This window comes from Globicephala melas, chromosome 14, assembly GCF_963455315.2.
Source record: "Globicephala melas chromosome 14, mGloMel1.2, whole genome shotgun sequence".
Lineage (NCBI taxonomy): Eukaryota > Metazoa > Chordata > Mammalia > Artiodactyla > Delphinidae > Globicephala > Globicephala melas.
Genome location: NC_083327.1, coordinates 9495556 through 9521972, shown reverse-complemented (window position 1 = coordinate 9521972; position 26417 = coordinate 9495556). Strand labels below are relative to the sequence as shown.

Below are 26417 nucleotides of genomic sequence, written 5' to 3'. Positions count from 1 at the left end.
GAGTTTTGGAGTGTTCCTTCTTCTGCAATGTTTTGGAAGAGTTTGAGAAGGTTGGATGTTAGCTCTTCTCTAAATGTTTGAAAAAATTCACCTGTGAAGCCATCTGGTCCTGGACTTTTGTTTACTGGAAGATGTTTAATCACAGTGTCAATTTCATTACTTGTGATTGGTCTGTTCATATTTTCTAGTTCTTCCTGGTTCAGTCTTGGAAGCTTATACCTTTCTAAGAATTTGTCCATTTCTTCCAGGTTGTGCATTTTATTGGCATAGAGTTGCTTGTAGTAGTCTACTAGGATGCTTTGTATTTCTGCGGTGTCTGTTGTAACTTCTCCTTTTTTCATTTCTAGTTTTATTGATTTGAGTCCTCTCCCTCTCTTTCTTGATGAGTCTGGCTAACATTTTATCAATTTTGTTTATCTTCTCAACAAACCAGCTTTTAGTTTTATTGATATTTGCTGTTGTTTCTTTGTTTCTATTTCATTTATTTCTACTCTGATCTTTATGATTTCTTTCCTTCTGTTAACTTTGGGTTTTGTTTGTTCTTCTTTCTCTAGTTCCTTTAGGTGTAAGGTTAGATTGTTTATTTGAGATCTTTCTTGTTTCTTGAGGTATAGCTTGTATAGCTATAAATTTCCCTCTTAGAACTGCTTTTGCTGCATTCCATAGGTTTTGGATCATCGTGTTTTCATTGTCATTTGTCTCTAGGTATTTTTTGATTTGCTCTTTGATTTCTTCAGTGATCAATTGTTTATTTAGTAAGGTATTGTTTAGCCTCCATGTGTTTCTGTTTTTTAATTTTTTCCTCCTGTAATTGATTTCTAATCTCATAGCATTGTGGTCTGAAAAGATGCTTGATATGATTTCAATTTTCTTAAATTTACTGAGGCTTGATTTGTGACCCCAGATGTGATCTATCCTGGAGAATGTGCCATGCGCACTTGAGAAGAAAGTGTAATCTGCTGTTTTTGGATGGAATGTCCTATAAATATCAATTAAATCTTTCTGGTCTATTGTGTCATTTAAAGCTTGTGTTTCCTTATTAATTTTCTGTTTAGATGATCTGTCCATTGGTGTAAGTGAGGTGTTAAAGTCCCTCACTATTATTGTGTTACTGTCGATTTCCTCTTTTATAGCTGTTAGCAGTTGCCTTATGTATTGAGGTGCTCCTATGTTGGGAGCATATATGTTTATAATTGTTATATCTTCTTCTTGGATTGATCTCTTGATCATTATGTAGTGTCCTTCCTTGTCTCTTGTAACAGTCTTTATTTTAAAGTCTGTTTTATCTGATATGAGTATAGCTACTCCAGCTTTCTTTTGATTTCCATTTGCATGGAATATCTTTTTCCATGCCCTCACTTTCAGTCTGTATGTGTCCCTAGGTCTGAAGTGGGTCTCTTGTAGACAGCATATACATGGGTCTTGTTTGTGTATCCATTCAGTGAGCCTGTGTCTTTTGGTGGGAGCATTTAATCCATTCATATTTAAGGTAATTATCAATATGTAAATTCCTGTTACCATTTTCTTAATTGCTTTGGGTTTGTCTCTGTAGGTCTTTTTCTTCTCTTGTGTTTCCCACTTAGAGAACTTCCTTTAGCATTTGTTGTAGAGCTGGTTTGTTGGTGCTGAATTCTTTTAGCTTTTGCTTGTCTGTAAAGCTTTTGATTTCTCCATGGAATCTGAATGAGATCCTTGCCGGGTAGAGTAATCTTGGTTGTAGGTTCTTCCCTTTCATCTCTTTAAATATGTCACGCCACTCCCTTCTGGATTGTAGAGTTTCTGCTGAGATATCAGCTCTTAACCTTATGGAAGTTCCCTTGTATGTTATTTGTTGTTTTTCCCTTGCTGCTTTTAATAATTTTTCTTTTTGCCAATTTGATTAATATGTGTCTTGGTGTGTTTCTTCTTGGGTTTATCCTGTATTGGGCTCTCTGCGCTTACTGGATTTGGGTGGCTATTTCCTTTCCCATGTTAGGGACCTTTCCGATTATAATCTCTTCAAATATTTTCTCGGGTCCTTTTTCTCTCTATTCTCCTTCTGGGACCCTTATAATGCGAATGTTGTTGCATTTAATGTTGTCCCAGAGGTCTCTTAGGCTGTCTTCATTTCTTTTCATTCTATTTTCTTTATTCTGTTCTGCAGCAATGAATTCCACCATTGTGTCTTCCAGGTCACTTTTCCGTTCTTCTGCCTCAGTTAGTCTGCTATTGATTCCTTCTAGTGTAGTTTTCATTTCATTATTGTAATCTTCTTCTCTGTTTGTTTGTTCTTTACTTCTTCTAGGTCTTTGTTAAACATTTCTCGCATCTTCTCAATCCTTGCCTCCATTCTTTTTCCAAGGTCCTGGATCATCTTCAATATCATTATTCTGAATTTTTTTTCTGGAAGGTTGCCTATCTCCATTTAGTTGTTTTTCTGTGGTTTTAACTTGTTCCTTCATCTGGTACATAGCCCTCTGCCTTTTCATCTTGCCTATCTTTCTGTGAATGTGGTTTTTGTTCCACAGGCTGCAGGACTGTAGTTTTTCTTGCCTCTGCTGTCTGCCCTCTGATGGATGAGGCTATCTAAGAGGCTTGAGCAAGTTTCCTGATGGGAGTGACTGGTGGTGGGTAGAGCTGTTTTCAAGAGTTTTTAACACTATTAAAATTACCTTTTTTTGCATTTATTTGCTTATCTTTGCCTAATTATGCTCACCATTCTTTCTTTTCTTTCAGGCAAGGTATTTCTTCTGGGATCATTTGCCTTTTTATTTAAGTACAAATACTTAACACTTAATACTTTTAGACAAATACATGTGTGAGTGTGTCTTTTAAGAAATTCTTTTGTTTTAGGTTTTTTGTTTTTTTTTTTTTGCGGTACGCGGGCCTCTCACTGTTGTGGCCTCTCCCGTTGCAGAGCACAGGCTCCGGATGCGCAGGCTCAGTGGCCATGGCTCACACGCCCAGCCGCTTCATGGCATGTGGGAATCTTCCTGGACCGGGGCACGAATCCATGTCCCCTGCATCGGCAGGCAGACTCTCAACCACTGCGCCACCAGGGAAGCCCTGTTTTAGTTTTTTGCATTTATTTTTTGGAATGACTAATAATAAATTTGTTTTGCCTTTGTTCTTAAAAGACATACAATTATACTTGTCAGTAATTTATCCCTTGGAACTTTAAAATCATTATTCTACTGCCTTCTGTATTGCATTGTTGTCATTGAGAAGTTATATTCTAAGTGTCATTCTTTCTTCGGTTATTTACTTTCCTCTTGGTTTGGGCTTCTTATAAGAATCTTCTGTGTTGTACAGTTTGCCTATGATGTGTATGTATTTCTTTGTGTTTATCCACTTTGGGATAAATGTGGCTACCTAAATCAGAAAATTGGCATCTTTAATTCTAGAAATTTCTTAACAATCATGTTCGGGAATATTCCCTCTTCCCCATTATTTTTTATTCTTTATGGAATTCTGATGAAATGTACCTCAACCCTTCTTTCTAAATTGTTCACACTTTTCTCCTTTGTATTGCATTCTTGGTAATTTCTTCATATTTATATTGTACTTCACTAATTCTCTCTTCAGCTGTATCTAAAATGCTATCTCATGGTTATTACACACACACACACACACACACTCACATGCAGGCACACCATACATATCCAGAAATTCTATTCATTCTTCTTTGAAATATGATGACTGGTTATCTCTAATGTTCCTTAGTAATATCTGTGTAATCCTCTTATTTCTTAATACAGTATCTGCAATCTTTGAGGGTCTGATTCTGACATCTGTTTCTCTTGCTGACCCTCACTAGTGTCAGCTCACATTCACTGGGTATATAATGTGAGAATTCTTGGAGTTCTGAACAGAGGTTTTCTTTTGCTTATGTTAGGTGAGTATTTAGGTTTTGGGAGAACACACGAGTAACATGACATCAAGTCCACACTTCCCATAAAGGCTGGCTTGTCATTCTCAGCACAGACTTTTTCCTCCCTCAAGTGAGACCCATTGCTGAAAGAAATTAATTTCTTTAGTGTCTCACTTTGCAGAGTAGCTGTCCCACCCCAGTCTACTGTTTCTCTGTGGTGGTTGTCCTCACAGAGTTCTTTCTTTACTCGGGACACTCCTACCACACCCCTGGGATCTGCGTCCTTTCCCCCACGTATGTGTGATCTAAGCTCTAGGCCTCTGAGCATTGGCAGAAGCACATGGCAGATGCCAACGACCTTCTCTCTGTAGGCATGATTTCCCCTTAATCTTGGCCTTTGAGGAGCTCCCTTACTTTCTTGCCCGTTCAGTTATGGGCTCTTTAAGTGATATTTTAAGAGGATTTCAGGGTACATGTTCCATTATATTGTTAGAAAGGTAAGTCCCCCTTTCAGTACTCTGAATTGCTCATTTGATAGCATCTAGTACATTCTTTTATAAATGTCAATTAACTGTTTTTTCTATCGCAGTTGATCAAGCTCATCCTGGGGGCAGGAACGGTTTCTTTCCATGTACTAATTTATCCAGTCAGGAAGTATTATTCAGTTTCTATTAGTAACTCTGCACTGATGTGTTGTTAGTTGTTGTATATAAAAAGGTGGTCTAAATTGAAATGGTCTGACAATATAAAAATAATAAAAGCTAATGTTTGTTGAATCGTTTCTAGTTCAACAAATGGCCAGTTTTTCTGATAAGTGTTTTATGTTTATTGTCTCATATTAATCTTCACAATTACCCAATGAGTTTGCCATTATTGCTATTGAATATTTCCTTCCAAAGACGAGAAAATGGAGGGTTAGAAGAGACTTGAATATAATAAGAGAGTGCTGATTATTAGATAAGCTGGTCATGCCACAGTTTTTAAAATTTAAAATAATCTTTCTATTGAATTCTTTTAATGTTTGCCTGGTGCTGGAGACTCACCATTATACACAGTTTCAGAGGTTCACTTTAACTCATGTAAAGTGCGGAGGCATCCTTGAGGTGGACCCAGTCATAGGCTCTAGATTATATCCTGGATCAAAGAGTAAGTAACTCCAGGCAAGAGCACCATTCCAATCATAGCATGAAACCTTTTGCTAAAAGGATCAAACCTCGGTTATTTTACATGTATCAGAATTTTTAACTGAGTCATATCTTTGGACACCTACTTGATTTACCTCATCATATAAATTCTGAGAAAATGAAGAAGACATATTGGTTATGCCCTTAATGGTATGGGTTCTTCATACATACCATGCAGTGACAATAAATCTCTATGCAGTATGTAGTTGCATGTAATTTTATTAACAACATCCTTTCAGCAGCAACTTGTACTTTGTTCAGCCTCACTTGTGGTTCACATTTAAAGGCCTCCCACTCCTCTTAGTCTACCTTATTTTAGGTTCTAACCTCTTTCATCCTTTGTTTTTTGCACTGGCTTATCATTCTTGGCAGCCGAGGCAACTACCTGGCCGCCTGTTATTCTCACTCATGGCCTGCTCTGTGATGAGCTGCAGCATGAGAAGTTCCTGGGGGTAGCAATGGGAACTTTTCCATTCCATTTTCCTGCACCCGTGGCCTCTAGGCATACACAACACTCTCTTTCTGACGTTATCCTTCCCTGTTGCTTGTAAATGCTCTATTCTGATGATTTCTTTTTTTTTTCTGAGTCAGTTCCATCCCAAGTGTATTTGTTTCATATTGGATTCCTCCTTCTTTTTTCTTTTTCTTTCTTTTACTAAACACTTTAAAAAGTTTTGGCTGTGAATTTTCAAGAGTAGTCTATAAAACCCAACAATGGATGCTTCAGGGATTTTTAGTAGAGCATGAGCTCAGCAGGAAAAGTAATCTTATCAGGATGTTTCATGTTATAATTTCTCACTTTGTTTTAGAAAGACAGTACACCCAGGAAAAAACACATTGTTCATTTGCAAACGGAGCCATCAGCTGTTCTAGAAGGAAATTATGGTACAAGTAAATAGACAAAAAGAATGTCAGAGGAAAAGTCACCCTGAGGAACATTTTGAGGAGTGCAGAGAGCACAGGTGCTGTTCTGACTTTCATCATCTCTGATCAGACAGTGATTCCCGCACACCTTGATGGCAGAGAAGGAAGCCTGGTGTGCCCAAGGCTCATAACTGCTGGAAATCTCACAGAAGAGTGGGTTCTGGATGGATCTTAGGCTTGTGATAATTACAGACTGACAACTGCATGAGTCATAACTTCTTAGTCACATTAAAACTCCATCTAAGTCAAGTTGAAAATAAAACAAAGCTCTATTTTCCCCAATGAAAAAGTAAAAGTGGTTTCCAACATTAACGACCATATAGCTCCTACAATGATGCATAGGCTGTTGTCAGGCTTCTCTCAATTCTTCAGAAAAACATCTCACAATCAATGTAAAGCCAACAGAATGCAGAGAAATGAGTTAAACCATCCCTAGGATATGTGCAGTGTGTGCTGAAGAGAGAAGAAAAGAATAATAGGAATATGCCCAATATGCACGATTACTCCAATACTGTCAAAGTGAATTTTAAAAGTACTGAACTTTAGAAACATGAATACCTGAAAGTTAAAGACAAGCCACATAAAAAGTATCAACATTTCTGAGTATTTAAATCTGATTCTTTTGACAACTTTATGCAATATCAGTGCCTTTTGCTTTCCTTGAAGACATTACTGATGGATTCTCTCATTTCACTCCACAACCTCTGACAGCATTTTTCTTTATTTTTATGATGTCCTATGTATTTAAAAGAAGTTCGCCAAAGATTTCCTTGTGCAAATTCAGGCCTCTTGAAAAAGAGTATGTCCTAGTTACTGCCTGTGCACTGCTCTGCATTAGTAATAATTATGCAAATGAACTTTAGAACCACCCACATCTACTTCTAACATGAAACTCTCTCTGTACAGTAGGACTAAAATTCAGAGATTAAATATATCTGTACTAGTGCTGGACTTTTAAAATTTAAATTGGGATATTTTGGCTTTTGAAGTGGCAATCATATGTTTTATAAAAGTATTACTTAGTGGGATGGTATACTGTCTTTTATTTTCCTATTCTGTTCATTAAAAATATTAAGTGCATGGGCAAGCCTCCATAGAAATTCACCTGTCTCTATCCTTTTCCCTCTTTTATCAGTGACCATACAATCAAAAAGCTGAAAAGTAAAGAATGAATTGCAGAATCACCAGCTGGAACGTGTCTTAAAGGTAACTGAATTTATTCCTGGCTTTTATCCCAAGTTGCATTTTGCTTACATTTTTATTTGTAACAATTCTTTTATTCTGCCTGAAATTATGGTTAGTCTCATCCTCATTTATCTGCTTCAGTATACTGAAATCTCATTGAGGAAATTGGGTTTTTAGCTGTTTTTGAATGTCTTCTCATGCTTAGCACATAATTGATGCTCAAGAATTATTTGTCAAGTGAAATCTAAGGAACATCGGTTTCGATCCTGTTTTTTAAAAACTTCCAGAGAAAATAATCAGAAACAAACCCAAGAAAGGAGTGAAAATGATTTTAAAGTGATTTATGCTGGAGTTGTCCATTACCTCTATTCCTGTCCTTCTTAGAACTAAAGAAATTAGCTGATGCTCTGGTGTTGAGGATTCTAAGCCTGGATTTGTGTCCTGTATCCACCAATCCCTAGCTGTCCCACCATGAACAAGTCACTAAACTTCTCTAGGACCCATTTTTTGTACCCCTAAGATGGTGATAATAACAGTTACCTTCCTCATATGTTTTCCTAATGATTGAATATGATGCAAATACAAAATATTTAGCAGTGTTTGAGATGTAGTAACACTCACTCATTAATTGTTGGCTATCATCATTACCATCATCATTATCATCATCATTACCATCAAACTGGATTACCACAATCAATAGTTTCAAATATAATATTTAATTCCTTAATTCCTTTCTGTTCCGTTAACCTTGAATCAAACCAACTGTCCATTTTTTTGTTTTGTTCTTGTCATTTGCCCTTTGAATGCTATTAATCCTACCATTTAACATTGTACTGGAGGTGGTAGCCAAAGCAATAAGGCAAGAAATTGAGTTGGAAAGGCAGGGAAAAAAGTTGACATGACTGATGGATTTGATCATCTATAAACAATAAATCCAAGATAATATAAAACTATCTATTAAAACTAATTAGGAAATTCAGCAAGGTGGCAAGATATAAGACCAATATATAAAAACTAGTAGTGTTTCTATTCAGCAGCAATAGCTAAATACAAAATGAAATAGAAAAAAGACACTATGGCAACAAAACATTTAAGTTTCCAGGCATAAATATAACAAAACATGCAGGTGTCTGTGATATTTATTGTTATTCTCAGGAGACCAGAATGAATGGCAAGTTAGGTCAAATGCATGGATAGGAAAACACAGTATTATTCAGATAATAGTTCTTTCAAATTTTAAAATAAATTTTGTTAATTTCCAAGCAAACTATAAGTGGTTTTTATTGGAGAGGGGGTAGATTAAGAGAGTGATTTAATTATTTTATAGAAGAGTACCAGTGACAAGACTACTAGAAAAAAGAAAACAAAGGAGGGGAGAGTTGCCTTACCAGATGTTTTAAGTATACAGTAATCAAGAGTATTGGTGGGCACAGGGATAGACAAAAAGTAGATCTGTACAAAAGCACAGAGAGCCCAGAAGCCTACTCATAGGTATGTACACACACGGATCTTGTTACGTCATGAGGAGGCATTACAAATTAGCAAGGAAAATAGGAAAATGGACAGTGATGATATTGGGAGTATTGGGACAACTTCCTTTGCAGATAAAAACAAAATAAAATTACTTGAAAATGTAGAGTATCCTTATTATATCAGAGCAAGGAAGGGTTTTTTGTATAAGACACAGAACATAGATGATAAAAAATTAATGAATTCACTATATCAAAATATGAAACTTCTTTACAATAAAAGACATCAAAATGCTAAAAGTAAAGTATCTGAAACATATATATGTTAGCATATATAATGTGGTAAATATTTAGAATATATAACATCATTTAGAAAAAAAAAAAAACGAGAAATGGGTAAGGATGAGGACAGGAAATTCCCTAAGCAGGAACCCTGAATGGCAATTAATGATGCTTATGAAAAGTTGCTCAAACTTGTAATCAAGGCAGTGAAGCAAAACAAGGAAGCAGAGCCATTTCCTGTGATCAGAAGTGGAAAAAAATTAAAACATTTGACAACATCAAGTGTTGGTAAGAATGAGAGGAAATTGAAAATCTTATATGTCCCTCGTGGAAGTGAAAATTGTCAACACAGTTTGAAGTGCATTTTATCAATATCTAGTAAAGTTAAAAGTGAAGCGTGAATAACCTAATAATTACACTTCTAGATAGAGACCCTAGAGAAACTCCAGCACCTGGTAGCAGAGACATGTTTAAGAATATTTGTTTACAGCATTGTCTCTAGTAGTGAAAAAATTAGAAACACTAAATCTCATGGATAAATAATGGTATAGTCATATTAGGAACCACTCTGTATGTAAGATACCTATCTATTTATACTGTATAAATACATATAGTGTAGATATATATGGAAAGACCTCAAAAACATATTTATCCAAAAGTGACTGTAAACTAATGCTTTATCTAAAGACAGAGAAGACCCAGTTGCAGCTGAGATGGATACAGGAGCTAGCAAATCACATCTAGTTAGACAAAGGTTAGATATGCTCATAACTTAATCATATAATCTGACATAGCTTATATGACATTTTCAAACTGGTGAAATAATGGTAGTATGAAAGGGAAAAAAGAGACAAGGCGTTTTACCTCAGAACACAGATATTAAACAGACCTTAGTAAAATTGAATTTAAAGGTGAAATGAATTTCATGCAGTTCACATAAACTTCAAAAAATGTCTCTGCCAGCTCTGTTAAAATGCCACCGTGTCTTCCTCCAGTCCTCACAAATCGCAATCTGATGTGCACCCCTGATACCCAGATTTTGGCCTCTTTTTTCCATAAAAGGAACCAGGGCTCCTTGAAGAGTAACTGATTCCCTGTGACAGGGTAGGGAAGACAAAGTTGTACTTGAAATATGTAGCTCTTACCAGAGAGTGAGAATGCTTTCAAAGATGTCTGCAGACGGTACTATGGAGGAAAGTGCCTTCAGGGGTTGTGACAATCAGAGGACAAGAAAAGAAAAGAAAGGCGCAAGTTTATAATATAATTACTCAAAATAGACAAAAGTATATAGAAACAGAGGCATCTATGGGTTTCCAACAATGTCTACAGAAAATAGGTATATCAACAGAAACTATGTAAGTATATTGTATTTTATTTTCATCGGTCCCACTAGGAAAAATCAGAGGGTAAAAATTTAAGGAGGAAGTTTTGTCAAAAAGTTGAGTATGAGATGCTAAGAAAAAAATGGGTAAGGGTGACCATTAAGAAATGCCCATGGGGGCTTCCCTGGTGGCGCAGCGGTTGAGAGTCCGCCTGCTGATGCAGGGGACGTGGGTTCGTGCCCCGGTCTGGGAAGATCCCACATGCCGTGGAGCGGCTGGGCCTGTGAGCCATGGCCGCTGAGCCTGCGTGTCCAGAGCCTGTGCTCCGCAACGGGAGAGGCCACAGCAGTGAGAAGCCGCGTACTGAAAAAAAAAAAAAAAATACCCATGGGATGCATTGTGAGAAAGCTTTTCTCAGTAACAGGCCAATTGACACCTAGGAGCAGACCCCATCCCAATAATCACTGGCTCTGTGGGACCATATAAGAAGGAACATTTAAGTTCCTATGTTTTGGTCTCAAATTTCTGGCTAATAATCTAAATCTATAAATATATTGAGGTCCTAATTCTATTGGTACAATCTGTAAACTTAATCTCTAACCAAATAGCCACCTTGAGATGGTCATTTTGTTTCCTTGACAAATAAATTATGCAGATGATAAAGAAACAAACCAGGGCTTCCCTGGTGGCACGGTGGTTAAGAATCCGTCTGCCAATGCAGGGGACAGGGGTTCAAGCCCTGACCTGGGAAGATCCCACATGACGCAGAACAACTAAGCCTGTGAGCCACAACTATTGGGTCTGCACTCTACAGCCCATGAGCCATAACTACTGAGTCTGTGTGCCACAACTACTGAAGACTGCATGCCTACTGCAATGAGAAGCCTGAGCGCCACAACGAAGAGTAGCCCCTGCTCACCGCAACCAGAGAAAAGCCCACACGCAGCAATGAAGACCCAACACGGCCAAAAAAAAAAAAAAAAACCAAATTCAGCATCAATTTTATATTCAGTGCAAGTGTAGTAACGACTTGTAATCACTTTGTTAACTTGTATTTGTGCTGCTTTTTAAAGGGTAGCATGTAAAGCAGGGGTCCCCAACCCCCTGGTCTCGAACTGGTACCAGCTGGTGGCCTGTTAGGAGCCAGGCCGAACAGCGGGAGGTGAGCAGCAGGTGAGCAAGCGAAGCTTCATCTGCCGCTCCCCATTGCTCACATTACCACCCTAACCACACCACCCTCCCCAGGTCTGTGGAAAAGTTGTCTTCCAAGAAATTGGTTCCTGGTGACAAAAAGGTTGGGGACCGCTGATGTAAAGGAATCTGACAAAAAGGATTTGAGATTTTAATTGAAATCCTCAGGAATTTTTAACTTAACTTTATGATCAATATTTAGACGCTCAAGGCAATCTGACTTCTTCCAACCATCCATTTAGATTTATTGCACGTATAAGCAGCATTTGAGTGCTTGGGAAGAGTTTTTTTGTTTGGAATCCTTATGAGTATTTGAAAGTCTGACTTCCTGGATGTTTTAAAGTGCTAGAAAGAATCAGCTATATCATATTTGTGGTTTTATTTAAAAACATTTAGGACAGTTTGCTTAAATTTTCTGTAAATATTTTAAAGTATTTACTGTACCAAATGCATAAATAAATTGAATATGAATTCAGGACCAAATACAGGCTAGTATTTTAATTTATTCACAAAATTGCTGGTTTTAGAAAATAGATTTATATATTTACTTTGTAATCTTATGAAAAGCTAGGCTTTAAAATTAACTCTATTAAACAGGATATTATTTTAAAGTCTGTGTACAAAAGCCACTTCCCCACAAGATATTAAAAAGGCAATTGACTAGGTTAAATGAAAAAAGCAAGTTATAGAAAATAATATACCTTATGATGTAATTTTTATAAATGAAGAAAAATTTTAAATTTCATGTATTATGTATGGATTACCATATAGAGAGCAATAAAAAGTATGAAAATGTGAACAGAAGAGTGGAATACAGCAGACATCAAATTTTAGTGAGATTTAAATTGTCAAAAAATCTAAGATGATCATAACAACATGTTAATATTTATTTATTTGTGGCATTTATGTTGGTAATTATTTTACTATCCATTGTGTTTTTAATTTTTCTCAATTAAAATATCTCTAATGTAAAGATTCAAGTCATATTACACTAAGAACCCAAGGGACAAATAATATAGTGAATTGGACAGAAACTTGGGCTATTTAAGTAGATTAATTGTGAGGATAATGACTGAATAATTAAAATTATAAAAGAAAACATTTGCATTTAAAACAAAACAACTTAAGGCTGAAAGAAGCAAAATTTGAATGAAAAAAAAGAGAAAAGAATGAAGTTTCTGCCAAGCTGTCTCACACATTGTGACTGATCTGAACAAACAACCTGAGATTTGTTGTGTTCTTTCAAGTAAAGTAGACAAAATAATGTGCATTTGAGGAGAATAATAGTTGGTGATGGAATATGTTTCCAATAAAACCTGGAAATAAATCATAAAAGTCTGCAGTAGAAACTCCAACAAGGAGAAACGTTTATTTGCCAAAATCTAAGTGAAATGGTTGTTGATGTATTTCTGGGATATCGATGACATTATTCATGGAGAATTCATAGTATTGGGTAAAATACTCAATTAAATTCATTGTGATGAGAAATCATGATGCATCTGAAAGATTCTGTGTAAAACAAAACCAGGGGATTGCGGGGTGTGTGTGTGTGTGTGTGTGTCTGCCTTCACTACGCTGACGTTGTCCTATGGGCTTTTGGTAAAAGAGTTTCTGTGCAAATGTTGTAGTATCTGCCTTAATCTCCCACCTTATGCATAAAACAAGGTTCTGAAAGCTTTCAAGGCTGCTTCTAAACGTGAAATCCATCTCTAATGGACAAGGACTTTCCATCAATGAAGACTGTCAAGGGAATGTGCAATTCCAGCGCCAGGTCCCCCAGGACTTTCACAGATGGCAGCATTATTGGAAGACCTATACATAGCACTATTTAAAGAAAATACAAATTGACTGTAAGCCCTGCTATGTGTTTTTGAGAAATTTGTGATTCCGTTTTGCACAAATATGATATGATGTTTTCTTTTGGTAAACTTTTTTTTTTTAAAGATTGCTCTAGAACTATTTTACATCCTTATTTGTTTTGATACTGACACACTTCTTTTTGTATTTTTATTTTATTTCTTTTGGCCCTGCCTTGCTGCATGTGGGAGCTTAGTTCCCCAACCAGGGATGGAACCCGAGCCCCCTGCAGTGGAAGCGTGGAGTCTTACCCACTGGACCACCAGGGAAGTCCCCTTTTTGCTACATTTTTAAAGACAAATATTTCAGGAGAGTATATAACTTAATGAAGCACCTGGGCTATGAATTCAGCTAGGGGTTGAATTCGTGTTCTGCCCACTAAGTGGTATATGAGACTTAGTTTCTGCGTCTGCAGCGGGGATGAGCGGACCTCAGTGGGAGGTGAGGCAGGATCCATCAGTGTCTGGTTTGTGGCAGACGCTCAGAGGTAGCTATTATGATTACAATGGCTATTTTTTATGACAGTATTCATTTGACAAAAAGCCTGTCAACTTCTTTCTTCTCATTAACTTACTCCCATTAGACTTGAGAAATGATATACTTTTCTGTCTTGAGTTGGGTTATTTTAGTGATTGAAGTAAAAATACATTTCCCTGAAAAATCTCATCGTATGATTACTAAGTCCCAGAATTATATTCCCCACCATTTCTATATACAACACAATCACTCTACTTAGTCAAAGATACTCAATGTGATGTTGAAATCGAATTCTTCCAGGTGAATGAATGTGTTCACTTATTTTTTTTTCTAAAACAACAACAATCAAACCTGTATTTAGCTTATCTAATTTGGTTAAATTAATGATACCATTTTCCAGAAAACTAAAAAACTATGATCCTCCTTTATTTTCCTTTTCTGAATATAGCAAAGATGAATTATGTTTTATGTTATTTTTAAGGAATCTTTAAATTGAAGGATCGTTGATTTACAATGTTGTGTTAGTTTCAGGTGCACAGCACAGTGATTTTGTCCATATATATATATGTGTGTGTGTGTGTGCGTGTGTGTGTGTGTATACATGTGTATATGTGTATATATATATCTATTCTTTTTCAGATTCTTTTCCCTTATAGGTTATTACAAAATACTGAGTAGAGTTCCCTGTGCTCTACAGTAGGTGCGTGTTGTTTACCTATTTTATATATAGTAGTTTCCATGTGTTCATCCCAAACTCCTAATTTATCTGCCCCCCTTCTGCTTTGGTAACCATAAGTTTTATGTTATTAAGATATTTCTCCTACTAGGTTGGAGGACGCATTCTCATTTGGGTTAAATAACTATGATTTTTAATGCTTCAGTGATATTATAATTAAGACACTAAGTATAATATCTGCTGCTTTTAGGTTTACTCACATGTAAAATGTGGAGCTTTAGTCGAAATATACATTTTCAGAGTCTGTTCATCACCGAGTATCATGCTTTATACAGTCTTCTCCCACCTCGTGCTATCAGTATACTCACTGACGTCATCAGAGTTTCGTGAAGGATATACACGTACGTGATTTGGGGAAGCACTTCAAAATATACACGTGTGCCTGTTAAAATGACTACTTAGACTGTTTCTGGTGGAGGGACCTCAGCTCATCTCACTGTCTAAGATTATTCATAATATACTGAAAACACTACTCTTATTGAGATACTTTGGGAATGCAGTTAAATACCAAGATGACTACTAATGTGATTAAGGCGAAAGAACAGCTAGGCTTTTCTAAGCCAGTTAAAGCCATTGGGCCTGCTGCTTACTCAGTAACAAATCACATCTGATATCTGGAAGCAGAAATACCAGGTAAGCATTTCTGTTCTTGTCCTGTCCATAAAAGGTTGGAAGATTGTATTAGAATAAGATTTCTGATGGAGTCAAATGAAGTCTCACCCAGATTGTGCAGGTACCTGCGGAACTGCTTTCTTTAGGGGAGTTTTAGATTGTTTTGCAAAATTGATGCTATACTTTAGGGAGGGCACATCATGTTTCTGGTGGATATAACAGAGAACCATGGACTACAATCATTGTTAAATTGCCTGAGCTGAAGAGCATAACTTACAAGTTCCAATAAGTAAGTGCAGCAAACAACAACAAAAACGCCGTTAAATTTAAATATCACCTCCAATTGGTACATTTTATTTTAGGTTTAGTAATATTAATGCCAGAGAGAAAAGATGAATAGAATAATTATCTGAATATAAACTATCAGAGAGAATGAAAATCTGATCTCTTTGACTGAAGAGAAATTGAAAGCTATACTAGTTCTAGGAAGGTTTAGATTAAAAGGAAAGGAGATTCTTCCTCTAAGCATGTAAGGGTCTCAATAAAAACGTGAGTACTGTCATTTCTGGAGACTTAAAGCAGAAGAGTCATGCATATCTTTCCGATTTTGTTTTAGTAGAACAGCTATTTGTTGTCTACAAGGATTACATAGGCTTTCCAAAACCGATATGAATGAATGACTGATTCCATATCAAAATGATTTAATGTAAAATAAGGACACCAATTTCAAGATTTTTTTTTTCAATTTTGGTCACATGATACGCACTTTGAATACTTGCCCAAGGTGGTAGCAATGAAGAGCATTCATTAGGGGAGCTTTGAATGCAGACTCCCCAGAAAAGCAAAGTCTCTGGTGCTGGACAGCTTGGGTTCAGGTCGTGACTCTACCAATTCCTAACTGCGTGACCTTGGTCTAGTTACTCAACCACACTGGGCTGTAAGATAGGGGTAATAATACCTGCCTAAGAAAGTTCTCAAGAGTAGTAAGTGAAATAATTCATGCTAAGCCCTTGGAAAACTGGCTGGCACAGAGAACTCAATAAACATCAGTTATGATTGCTATTTCAGAGCAGTAACCCCTAACATTTTGTTTTTGCTGAGACGCACAAGACAGAGAATGTTCACAGATGTCACACACCCTGCGGGTCCAACTTCTACAAAGCAGCCTTCCTCACTCTCTCATGGCAAATATCGTATTGGAATGCAAATAAGCAAGAGTTACATCATTACAGAGATAACCCTGAATCTGTTCTAACTTTAAGAAATAATTTTAAAACCTCAGCACTTGATTTTAGTAACAGGCTAATAAGAACACATGTCCCAGTAGACTAGGACACAGTTAGTTCTTCTGAGAACATTTCTTTTAGGAAATAAAGGGAAGGGAGAGGTCCTGAGGTCATGATTTTGGATAAAGCCATTCAGTGATCATTAATTATGATCAGTTTCTTTTCCATCTGTCCATCTATCCACCTGTCTCTCCATCCATCCATCCATCTACCCAACCATTCTTCTATCCATCAAATATTTACAGAAAATCAACATGGGGCTGAAAATACTGAAGAAACTTTGTCTAGAAGCTTGTATGCTCCCTGGAGTTCTAGGTTTCTTTGCTTTGCTGTTGTTCTTGGTTGATTTTTGGTTTTGTTTTTTACCCTTTAGGGGGGACTACCTATTTGGCAGAAGGAAGGAGAGTAAAATTTCTCCTAAAAGGCTCAAAATGAATTATCTTTCTGAGTTTTCTTGTAGCGTGTTGAATTTCTTCCTAACAGCTGTTTTAAATTCTTATCACTTAGAGCACTAAATTCAAGGCTCTGTCTGAGAAAAAAAATCTGACGCTGCAGATGAATGCCAGCCCAATCCCAGAGTCTGCTAGATGGAAAGTATTCTTGAGCAGACATTCAGAGCAATGGGAGGGAAAGGAAGAGGCATCTTTACTACAGAACCAGAGTACCTTACATGGTACTTAGGGCAGTGTCTTTGGTTTTCTTCCAGCTTTTATTATTCTGTATTTAGTGAACCAACAAGGTAGTTTTGGTTTACATTTAGGTTAAATATCATTCTTTGTGGATTAATATGGCAAGTATAATTTAGAATATTGTTTGTTTAATTTAGCTTGTTACTGCTACAAGGGAGTTATACTCAAAGTAAAATCAACCTTTAACTTCAGTGGGTAGCTACTTCTTTAGCGATTGGTTCTGGCACACGATTGTTTATTTAACACGTTAAAGGATGAAGAAGCTGGCGGCCATATCCTCACAGTATTTCCTACATACAGATGTAAATATACCACAAAGAGGGGGATAGAAGAAAAAGGAAAAAGTTAAGAACCTATCTCTCTTTGTTGCCCAGAGTTTCCTACCAGGTTTTCCATAATCAGTAACAGTACGTTACATGGTCAAGCAAAAAAGTTAGAAGTTAAACCACAGAAGTGATACATACTGAAATTACCCATACATTTTCTTTAAAATGTGTGGTGATGATTAGGAAGACAGGGGTCGGGTACCTAGGACGCTGCTCTTGGTACAGGAGACCCTCAGTGACCGTAGCTGTGACGGCTTGTAAAGGCAGCAGGCAGACCAACCTGGGGCCGATGTGTGTGAGTTCTCAGGCATCCACTTGGAAACTAGGAAACCTGTTCTTTTCAACAGTATAGATCTCAAGTGGTTAACATAGAAAAGGAAAAATAAACACAAAAGAAAATGGAAGCAGCAGAGAAATAACCATCATCCTCTTCTGTTGAGTATTTGACTTTAAAAAATCTGTGTAATACAAATAAAATGAATCATAATCATTATGATGATATACACAACAAGTGTGCGTTACTGGATTATTTGTGTAATGTATAACTTTTTCCCCCAGGTATACAATTTTCACCTGCTTACATCTTAGATAAAAGGGCATTCAGAGAAATAATATAATATTTTCAAGACAATAAAATGATGATTAGTTGGTCTAATAAATATTTGGATGCATTTTAATAACAATGAGGAATTTATTATATTTTTTGCCAGGCTTCCAGGGCATATGAGCATGGACTAGCAGGCTTATCCTGATGTCATGGTGGTCACAACAGAAATCCAGTTATCTGACTCTATAATGTAATAATTACACCAGGATTCCAAATTTCAACATTTTAAAAAAAGTAGTCGAGAAAGCTATAAACAAAATGCCAGCAACTCAGAAATAGTTGTACTTTCCAGAAGGAGCATGTGCAGGTGAAATTTTGATGTGGACAGTTTGATGCTGTGGACTATTTTTTTTCTTAACATCTTTATTAGAGTATAATTGCTTTACAATCGTGTGTTAGTTTCTGCTTTATAACAAAGTGAATCAGTTATACATATACATATATCCCCATATCTCCTCCCTCTTGCATCTCCCTCCCACCCTCCCTATCCCATCCCTCTAGGTGGTCACAAAGCACCGAGCTGATCTCCCTGTGTTATGTAGCTGCTTCCCACTAGCTATCAGTTTTACATTTGGTAGTGTGTATATGTCCATGCCACTCTCTCACTTCATCCCAGCTTCCCCTTCCCCCTCCCCGTGTCCTCAAGTCCATTCTCTCCACCTGTGTCTTTATTCCTGTCCTGCCCCAAGGTTCTTCAGAACCATTATTATTATTATTTTGATTCCATATATATGTGTTAGCATATGGTATTTACTTTTTCTGATTTACTTCACCCTGTATGACAGACTCTAGGTCCATCCACCTCACTACAAATAACTCAATTTCGTTTCTTTTTATGGCTGAGTAATATTCCATTGTATATGTGTGCCACATCTTCTTTATCCATCCATCTCTCGATGGACACTTAGGTTGCTTCCATGTCCTGGCTATTGTAAATAGAGCTGCAATGAACATTGTGGTACATGACTCTTTTTGAATTATGGTTTTCTCAGGGTATATGCCCAGTAGTGGGATTGCTGGGTGGTATGGTAGTTCTATTTTTAGTTTTTAAGGAACCTCCATAATGTTCTCCATAGTGGTTGTATCAATTTACATTCCCACCAACACTGCAAGAGGGTTCCTTTTTATCCACACCGTCTCCAGCATTTATTGTTTGTAGATTTTTTGATGATGGTCATTCTGACTGGTGTGAGGTGATACCTCATTGTAGTTTTGATTTACATTTCTCTAATGATTAGCTATGTTGAGAATCCTTTCATGTGTTTGTTGGTAGTCTGTATATCTTCTTTGGAGAAATATCTATTTAGGTCTTCTGCCCATTTTTGGATTGGGTTGTTTGTTTTTTTGAAATTGAGCTGCATGAGCTGCTTGTATATTTTGGAGATTAATCCTTTGTCAGTTGCTTCGTTTGCAAATATTTTCTCGCATTCTGAGGGTTGTCTTTTTGTCTTGTTTATGGTTTCCTTTGCTGTGCAAAAGGTTTTAATTTTCATTAGGTCCCATTTGATTATTTTTGTTTTTATTTCCATTTCTCTAGGTGGTGGGTCAAAAGGGATCTTGCTGTGATTTATGTCATAGAGTGTTTTGCCTATGTTTTCCTCTAAGAATTTTATAGTGTCTGGCCTTACATTTAGGTCTTTAATCCATTTTGAGTTTATTTTTGTGTATGGTGTTAGGGAGTGTTCTAATTTCATTCTTTTACATGCAGCTGTCCAGTTTTCACAGCACCACTTATTGAAGAGGCTGGCTTTTCTCCATTGTATACTCATGCCTCCTTTATCAAAGATAAGGTGATTGTATGTGCGTGGGTTTATCTCTGGGCTTTCTATCCTGTTCCATTGATCTGTATTTCTGTTTTTGTGCCAGTACCATACTGTCTTCCTTACTGTAGCTTTGTAGTATAGTCTGAAGTCAGGGAGCCTGATTCCACCAGCTCCGTTTTTCTTTCCCAAAATTGCTTTGGCTATTCAGGTTCTTTTGTGTTTCCAAATTGTGAATTATTTTGTTCTAGTTCTGTGAAAAATGCCATTGGTAGTTTGATAGAGATTGCATCTGTAGATTCCTTTGTATAGTATTTCGGGGTCTTTTGTGTTTCCATACAAATTGTGAAATTTTTTTTTCTAGTTCTCTGAAAAATGCCATTGGTAGTTTGATAGGGTTTGCACTGAATTTGTAGATTCCTTTGGATAGTATAGTCATTTTCACAATGTTGATTCTTCCAATCCAAGAACAGGGTATATCTCTCCATCTGTTTGTATCATCTTTAGGTAATTCCAGCAGTGTCTTATAGTTTTCTGCATACAGGTCTTTTGCCTCCTTAGGTAGGTTTATTCCTAGGTATTTTATTCTTTTTGTTGCAATGGTAAGTGGTAGTGTTTCTTTAATTTCTCTTTCAGATTTTTCATCATTAGTGTATAGGAATGCAAGAGGCTTCTGTGCATTAATTTTGTATCCTGCTAATTTACCAAATTCATTGATTAGCTCTAGTAGTTTTTTGGTAGCATCCATAGGATTCTGTTTGTATACTATCACGTCATCTGCAAACAGTGACAGCTTTACTTCTTCTTTTCCTATTTGGATTCCTTTTATTTCTTTTTCTTCCCTGATTGCTGAGGTAAAACTTCCAAAACTAAGTGGAATAATAGTAGTGAGAGTGGACAACCTTGTCTTGTTCCTGATCTTAGAGGAAATGGTTTCAGTTTTTCCCCATTGAGAATGATGTTGGCTGTGGGTTTGTCATACATGGTCTTTATTATGTTGAGGTAAGCTCCCTCTATGCCTACTTTCTGGAGGGTTTTTGTCATAAATGGATGTTGAATTTTGTCGAAAGCTTTTTCTGCATCTATTGAGATGATCATACAGTTTTTCTCCTTCAATTTGTTAATATGGTTTATCACATTGATTGATTTGCATATATTGAAGAATCCTTGCATCCCTGGGATAAACCCCACTTGATCATGGTGTATGATCCTTTTAATGTGCTGTTGGATTCTGTTTCCTAGTATTTTGTTGATTTTTTTTGCATCTATGTTCATCAGTGACACTGGCCTGTAGTTTTCTTTCTTTGTGCCATCTTTTTCTGTTTTCGGTATCAGGGTGATGGTGGCCTCATAGAATGAGTTTGGGAGTGTTCCTCCCTCTGCTATATTTTGGAAGAGTTTGAGAAGGAAGGATTTAGCTCGTCTCTAAATGTCTGATAGAATTCACCTGTGAAGCCATTTGGTCCTGGGCTTTTGTTTGTTGGAAGATTTTTAATCACACTCTCAATTTCAGTGCTTGTGATTGGTCTGTTTATAATCTCTATTTCTTCCTGGTTCAGTCTCAGAACGTTGTGCTCTTCTAAGAACTTGTCCATTTCTTCCAGGTTGTCCATGTTGTTAGCATATAGTTGCTTATATTAATCTCTCATGATTCTTTGTATTTCTGCAGTGTCAGTTGTTACTTCTCCTTTTTCATTTCTAAGTCTATTGATTTGAGTCTTCTCCCTTTTTTTCTTGATGAGTCTGGCTAATGGTTTATCAATTTTGTTTATCTTCTCAAAGAACCAGCTTTTAGTTATATTGATCTTTGCTATCGTTTCCTTCATTTCTTTTTCATTTATTTCTGATCTGATCTTTATGATTTCTTTCCTTCTGCTAACTTTGGGGTTTTTTTTTCTTAATTGTCTAATTGCTTTAGGTTTACAGTTAGGTTGTTTATTTGAGATATTTCTTTTTTCTTGAGGTAGGATTGTATTGCTATAAACTTCCCTCTTAGAACTGCTTTTGCTGCATCCCACAGGATGCTACTGTGATTGTGTTATTGTTGATTTCCCCATTTATGGCTGTTAGCATTTGCCTTATGTATTGACGTGCTCCTATGTTGGGTGCATAAATATTTACAATTGTTATATCTTCTTTGTGGATTGCTCCTTTGATCATTTTGTAGTGTCCCTCCTCGTCTTTTGTAATAGTCCTTATTTTAAAGTCTATTTTGTCTGATATGAGAATTGTTACTCTACCTTTCTTTTGATTTCCATTTGCATGGAATATCTTTTTCCATCCCCTCACCTTCAGTCTGTATGTATCCCTAGGTCTGAAGTGAGTCTCTTATAGATAGCATATAATGGTCTTCTTTTTGTATCCATTCAGCCAGTCTATGTCTTTTGGTTGGAGCATTTAATCCATTTGCATTTGAGGTAATTATCGATGTGTATGTTCCTATTATCATTTTCTTAATTGTTTTGGGTTTGTTATTGTAGGTCTTTCCCTTCTCTTGAGTTTCTTGCCTAGAGAATTTCCTTTAGCATTTGTTGTAAAGCTGGTCTGGTGGTGCTGAATTCTCTTAGCTTTTGCTTGTGTGTAAAGTTTCTAATTTCTCTGTTGAATCTGAATGAGATCCTTGCCGAGTAAAGTAGTCTTGGTTGTAGGCTTTTCCCTTTCATCACTTGAAATATGTACTCCCACTACCTTCTGGCTTGCAGAGTTTCTGCTGAAAGATCAGCCGTTATTCTTATGGGGATTCACTTATATGTTATTTGTGGTTTTTCTCTTGATGCTTTTAATATTTTTTCTTTGTATTTAATTTTTGATAGTTTGATTAATATGTGTCTTGGTGTGCCTCTCCTTGGGTTTATCTTGTATGGGACTCTCTGGGCTTCCTGGACTTGGTTAACTATTTCCTTTCCCATATTAGGGAAGTTTTCAACTATAATGTCTTCAAAGTTTTCTCAGTCCCTTTCTTTTTCTCTTCTTCTTCTGGGACCCCTGTAATTCGTATGTTGGTACGTTCAATATTGTCTCAGAGGTCTCTGAGACTGTCCTCAATTCTTTTCATTCTTTTTTCTGCTCTGCAGTAGTTATTTCCACTATTTTATCTTCCAGGTCATTTATCTGTTCTTCTGACTCAGTTATTCTGCTATTGATTCCTTCTAGAGAATTTTTAATTTCATTTATTGTGTTGTTCATCATTGTTTGTTTGCTCTTTAGTTCTTCTAGGTCCTTGTTAAACATTTCTTGTATTTTCTCCATTCTATTTCCAAGATTTTGGATCACCTTTACTATCATTACTCTGAATTCTTTTTCAGGTAGACTGCCTATTTCCTCTTCATTTGTTAGGTCTGGTGGATATTTATCTTGCTCCTTCATCTGCTGTGTGTTTCTCTGTCTTCTCATTTTGCTTATCTTACTGTGTTTGGGGTCTCCTTTTCACAGGCTGCAGGTTTGTAGTTCCCATTCTTTTTGGTGTCTGCCCCCAGTGGCTAAGTTTAGTTCAGTGGGTTGTGTAGGCTTCCTGGTGGAGGGGTCTGGTGCCTGTGTTCTGGTGGATGAGGCTGGATCTTGTTTTTTGGCTGGGCAGGTCCACGTCTGGTGGTGTGTTTTTGGGTGTCTGTGGACTTATTATGATTTTAGGCAGCCTCTCTGCTAATGGGTGAGGTTGTGTTCCTGTCTTGCTAGTTGTTTGGCATAGGGTGTCCAGCACTGGAACTTGCTGGTCATTGAGTGGATCTGGGTCTTAGCATTGAGATGGAGATCTCTGGGAGAGCTTTTGCCATTTGATATTACGTGGAGCTGGGAGGTCTCGGGTGGACCAATGTCCTGAACTTGGCTGTCCCACCTCAGAGGCACAGGCCTGATACCCGGCCGGATAACCAAGACTCTGTCAGCCACACAGCAAAAGAGAAAATGGAAAAACATATGTATATCATTTTCCCCAAAGTCCCCTGTCTGAATTTTGGGATGATTCATCGTCTCTTCAGGTATTCCACAGAAGAAGGGTACATCACGTTGATTGTGGAGATTTAATCTGCTGCTCCTGAGGCTGTTGGAGAGATTTCCCTTTCTCTTCTTTGTTCGCACAGCTCCCGGGGCTCAGCTTTGGATTTGGCCCTGCCTCTGTGTGTAGGTCGCCGGAGGGCGTCTGTTCTTCCCTCAGACAGGACGGGGTTAAAGGAGCCGCTGATTCGGGGGCTCTGGCGCACTCAGGCCGGGGGCGGGGGAGGGAGGGGCACGGAGTGCGCGGCGAGCCTGCGGCGGCAGAGGCCGGCGTGACGTTGCACCAGCCTGAGGCGCACCGTGCGTTCTCCCGGGGAAGTTGTCCCTGGATCCCGGGACCCTGGCAGTGGCGGGCTGCACAGGCTCCCGGGAGGGGAGGTGTGGAGAGTGACCTGTGCTCACACACAGGCTTCTTGGTGGTGGCAGTAGCAGCCTTAGCGTCTCATGCCCGTCTCTGAGGTCCGCGCTGATCGACGCGGCTTGCACCCGTCTCTGGAGATTGTTTAGGCGGCGCTCTGAATCTCCTCTCCTTGCGCACTCCACAACAATGGTCTCTTGTCTGTTCGGCAGCTCCAGACTTTTCCCCGGACTCCCTCCCGGCCAGCCGTGACGCACTAACCCCTTCAGGCTGTGTTCACATCGCCAAACCCAGTCCTCTCCCTGCGCTCCGACCGAATCCCGAGCCTCAGCTCCCAGCCCCGCCCGCCCCGGCGGGTGAGCAGACAAGCCTCTCGGGCTGGTGAGTGCCGGTCGGCACCGATCCTCTGTGCGGGAATCTCTCCACTTTGCCCTCCGCACCCCTGTTGCTGTGCTCTTCTCCGTGGCTCCAAAGCTTCCCCCCGCTCTGCTACCCGCAGTCTCCGCCTGCAAAGGGGCTCCTAGTGTGTGGAAGCCTTTCCTCCTTCACGGCTCCCTCCCACTGGTGCAGGTCCCGTCCCTATTCTGTGTCTCTGGTTTTTATTGCCCTACCCAGGTACGTGGGGAGTTTCTTGCCTTTGGGAGGTCTGAGGTCTTCTGCCAGCATCCAGTTGGTGTTCTGTAGGAGTTGTTCCACGTGTAGATGTATTTCTGATGTATTTGTAGGGAGGAAGGTGATCTCCAGCTCTTACTCCTCCATCATCTTGAAGGTCTCCCTGTGGACTTTTCAATGCAGCAGTTTTGGTAAGGGAACATTTGACATGCCCTAAACAGCAAACCATTAAATTCTCATCCTCTTGAAATGCCAAGTTCTTTGCACAAAAGTCATCTGCATTCTTCCCTGATTCTCATCACATCCCTGGCGCTTGAACTGTGTGGAGGCACATGGAGCCCATGTCCAGCCTCACCTTGACCTTGGGCCTCACTCACCCCGTGGAGGGTATCGTGAAGGATGCACGTCTTATGCCCACTTGAAAACATCACCCCCCTCCGTATTTTTTTAAAAAAATCTTACATCTTGAAATGACTGTCAAAAAGACTGTGCCAAAAGGTTCTGTCTTCAGAAGTGGTATGCTCGTCAAAGATGAGAGAGGAAACCTGCAGAAGAAAAGGCCCTCGTGAATTTACCTAAAGTACCTGCAAAAATGGAAAAACGAAGTGCAGGCGAGTCCATATATTATTATAGAATCAGAGGGCTTCAGGACTGGGAAATACCTGGAGATCCTGCAGTCTGGACAGTGACCCCACACCTGAGTTACCCACAGGTGGCCTGGTCCATGGGCTCCCAAGGGTGCTCCCACTCCAGATAAGAGTCCCTGACGCTCCCCCATCACAAATCCTGTTCCACTGTGAGCACGAATGCTAAACTGGGCATTTTCCTACAGCCGAGACTAAGTCCTGGCCAGAAACTTGTTCCTGACACAGTTTCTTGTGCTTGAATCTCTATTTTCGTCATTTTCTTAGGAAATGGGGGCTGTCCCCCTCTCCCCATGTGCCTCCTAACACCACCTTGGTACAGTTTTTAATTTAAAAATTTATTTTTATATTTTATGTATTTACTTTGTTAGTTAGCTCATCCTTCATCTCACGTAATTCTCTTGCTGTTATTGTTGTCATGGTGAAAATATTTATGATTTACTCTCTCAGGGGCTTTCAAGTACACCACACTGTGTTGTATATTAGATCCCATAACTTTGTCCCGTCACAGCTGGAAGTTTGTGCCATTTGACCAACACGGCCCTCAGCCCCCAGCCCCCAACCCGCAGAAACCACAGTTCTACTCTGCACCCACGGGTTCAGCTTTTTCAGATCGCACGTACAAGTGCCATCACGCGGTTTCTGTCTTTCTCTGTCTGGCTCATTTCACTTAGTATAACGCCCTCAAGGTTCATACATGCTGTTGTAAATGGCAGCATTTCCTTGTTTGTATGGCTGAGTAATATTCCATTGTATTCCTTTACCACAGCTACTCTAGCCGCTGATCTGTAGATAGACACTTAGGTTGTTTTCGTGTCTTGGCAATTGTGAATAGTGCGGCGATGAATGAAGGAGGACAGAGACTGCTTCAAGATTCTGATTTCATTTCCTCTGGCTATATGCCCAGAAGTGGAATGGCTGGGTCTTACGGGAGTTCTATCTTTAATTTCCTGAGGAACCTTCATACTGTTTTCCATAGTGGTTGCACCAGTTTACGTTCCACGCACAAGGGCTCCCTTTTCTCCACACCCTCACCGGCACTAGAAAGCTCTA

The 26417-nt window shown here is 38.4% G+C and overlaps 1 protein-coding gene across 1 annotated transcript in view; it reads right to left on the bottom strand.

Annotated features, from left to right (window-relative positions):
* Nucleotides 1-26417, bottom strand: part of KCNQ5 (potassium voltage-gated channel subfamily Q member 5) — a 579817-nt gene that overhangs the window by 305462 nt on the left and 247938 nt on the right. The gene's annotated exons all lie outside the window — the stretch shown is intronic.